The sequence below is a fragment of the Cebus imitator genome, unplaced genomic scaffold, assembly GCF_001604975.1.
Source record: "Cebus imitator isolate Cc_AM_T3 unplaced genomic scaffold, Cebus_imitator-1.0 Scaffold329, whole genome shotgun sequence".
Taxonomy (NCBI): domain Eukaryota; kingdom Metazoa; phylum Chordata; class Mammalia; order Primates; family Cebidae; genus Cebus; species Cebus imitator.
The window spans coordinates 1691909-1695186 of NW_016107644.1; the positions used below are offsets into that span (position 1 = coordinate 1691909).

General features: G+C 59.0%; 1 protein-coding gene across 3 annotated transcripts in view; it reads left to right on the top strand.

Annotated features, from left to right (window-relative positions):
* Positions 1 to 3278, top strand: part of TAFA5 (TAFA chemokine like family member 5) — a 218004-nt gene that overhangs the window by 188447 nt on the left and 26279 nt on the right. The window lies entirely within an intron of this gene.

The window sequence follows — 3278 nt, forward strand, 5'->3', positions numbered from 1 at the left end:
CCGTCAGGATCTCCTGGTTCTGCGGTCGCCTCGTGGCCGGGAGCTCTCCCATCAGCATCTCCTGCAGTGCTGAGCTTTGTCCACAGTGGCCTTGTTTGGGATTTATGAGCCAGCTTGCTACAGGGAGGGGCCTTCTGGCTGCATGGCCCCTGACTCAGTGGGTGGCTTGCCTTGTCCAGGCCACGGTGCCCCTGAGCTTCCTGCAAGCCTGGAGCCTGGAGTTGCCCATCACAGAACCGAGCTCAAACCGCAAGTTCTCTTCATTCTCGGACGCTGAGGACCTAGCACGTCAAGCATGGCCCCACTAACAGATCCATGGGAAGAACAGACTAGGACCCCGCCTCGGAGCACCCCAGCGAGAAGGTGGTGCCAGCAGTGGGCTCCAGGCCCAGCCCGCCCGTGTCTGTGCCAGTCCGCCAGGCGGCTGGGGTGGAGGAGGGCGTTCCTGTGCCGGGATCCCGGGGACCAGGGATGCCCTGCTGAAGGACAGTGTCTGTGGCCTGTGCCTGAGCCCTGGTTCTTGGAGGAGCCAGGGAAACAGCAGCTGTGTGCACCAGGGCCCCAGTTAGAGAGGATAGGATGCTCACACTTCCTTCACGCACCTTCTGGAATCCTCTGTAAGGTGACAGGGACACGAAACGAGGAAAATGGCATCCTCCTGTGAGTGCAAACTCAGCAGGACAGGTCTGGAAGGACGGGAGCAGGTGGACTGGGCTGACAAGGAGAGCTGAGCCGCTGGGAGCAGTGTGCGGTCCCCGACTCCGCCCTGATGCAGGCCGCACTGATAGGCTGCTCCCAGCGTGGTGGAGGCGGGCCCAGCTGAAAGGCTGCATCAGGGGCCCCTGGTCCTCCCCACCCAGGCACCTGCCCTCAGCTCCCTGTGGGACCCAAAGGAGAATGGACTCACAGAGGCTCCTGCTGGAGGGAGAGAGCTGGGCGACGCCGGACCCTGCAGCGGAGACACAGCCAAGTGCAGCGGGAACTTCTGGAAACCAGGCAATTAGGTGAAAATCGACATTCTGAGATGGGAGTCCTGCTCAGCTCCCAGAGGGCTCAGTCAGGAGACGGATGGCTTCTTTCTGGATACACTTCCCGCCTTTGTGACCTGAGGCCGCTCCATTCTCAGTGGCTGGAAAGGGCAGAAACATTATCTCAAGGTCCTGGAGGCCAGAAGGTCCAAGATTGATGGTCAGGACCCTGCTCCGTCGGGAGGCTCTGCGGGAGAACCCGCCGTTGCCTCTGGCAGCTCTGGTGGCCCCAGGTGTTCCTTGGCTCGTGACCACAGCACCCCACTCTTTGCGTCCGTCTTCACGTGGCCTGCCCTGTTTGTCAAATTTCCTTCTCCCTTCTCTGATAAACACTCCAGCCACGGGATTTAGAGTCCATTCTACATCTAGGATGATTTCATCTTAATATCCTTCACTAGTCACATAGGAAAAGACCCGGTTTTCAAATCAAGTCAGATTCTGAGGTTCCCCAGTGGACATGAACTTTGGGGGACCCCATTCCACCCACTGAACTCGCCAAGCCCAGATCAGAACCCCAGGTGCCATGAGCCGGGGGCCACAGGGCCCTTCTGCCCCCAGACGGCTGTTCAGCTCCGGGCTCCTAAACATGGTGGAAAGCAAAGGTCACTGTTAGGAGAGAGAAACAAAACCAGAAGAAGCCGAAGGAGGAGGAGCGAGGAGCGTAGAGGCTGCAGGAGCCACTGAGGCAGTAGCGGAAGGGCAAGCACACCAGTGAAACCACAGCTCAGCCTCAGAGAGGACAGAATGCATGCAAACACAGGAGCAGGCAGGGGGGTGCAGGGGCAAGGAGGCCGGGGGCTGGGCAGCAAGGGGGCTCAAGTGCTCCACACCCCTCTCTGGCTCTCAGCCTTAGGGATGTGTGTGGCCAGTGGAAGGGTGCGGTCATGACCCACGCACTGCCCGGAACACTGGCTCTGACCCCTGAGCCCTGTGGGCATCATTAGCCTAAGCCTGTCCTGCTGAAGAGAACAGAAGAGCCCCACACTGGGTGAGGAGCTGGGCTGCTGGCTGGGCCCAGGCACCTCATGAGACAGAGGTGAGCCAGCAGGCCAGCCCCAGCCACAGATGTCACCTCTGAGTTAAGGTGCTATTGGGACAGGGCCTGTCAGGGCAGTGGGGGGAAGGGGAGGGAGAGCGTAAGGACAAATACCTAATGCATGTGGGGCTTAAAACCTAGTTGGCAGGTTGATGGGTACAGCAAACCACCACGGCACATGTGTTCCTATGGAACAGACCTGCACGTTCTGCACATATATCCCAGAACTTAAAGAAGAGCGTGAGGAGCGTGTTGGGAAATTGTGCACGTGCACACGGGTATGTACACATGGCAAGGTGCGTGCCTGCATGTACATGGGGTGTACCCACAGGTGCTGCACGCCTGCATGTTGTGTGTCACAGCAGAATGTTGCAAACCCAATAGAATGTTTGGGACATAACACCGAGGCAGTCTCTCAGACAGCACACAGTAGAATTTTCTAAGAGAAATGGGAACCAGGAAAGGAAAACAATAGCTCATCAGAAGATTGATTTGGGAGGATACAACACCCTGAAACAGAGGAAAACGAAGAAGAAATTATCAAAGAAATGTTTGTAAAAACCTCCCCAGAACTCAGGTGTCATCTCCCCTGTGAGAGTACTCACCAAGCCCAGAAAAATAAATGAACACAGCCGCATCCTAAAGCATGCCAGCATGAACTTTCAGGCCATGGGAGAGGAAAAAAATCCCCAAAACTCAGAGGGAAAAACTAGATCATGGACAAAGACGCGCACAGCAGTGTTGCCGGATTCTCAGCGGCCGGCGAGGCCAGGAACCGGCGAGGCCAGGAACCGGCGAGGCCAGGAACCGGCGAGGCCAGGAAACGGTGGGGCCAGGAACCGGCGAGGCCAGGAAACGGTGGGGCCAGGAACCGGCAAGGCCAGGAAACGGTGGGGCCAGGAAACGGAGGCGCCAGGAACCGGCGAGGCCAGGAAACGGTGGGGCCAGGAAACGGAGGCGCCAGGAACCGGCGAGGCCAGGAAACGGTGGCGCCAGGAAACGGTGGCACCAGGAACCGGCGAGGCCAGGAAACGGTGGCGCCAGGAAACGGTGGCACCAGGAAACGGTGGCACCAGGAACCGGCGAGGCCAGGAAACGGTGGCGCCAGGAACCGGCGAGGCCAGGAAACGGTGGCACCAGGAACCGGCGAGGCCAGGAAACGGTGGCGCCAGGAAACGGTGGCACCAGGAAACGGTGGCACCAGGAACCGGCGA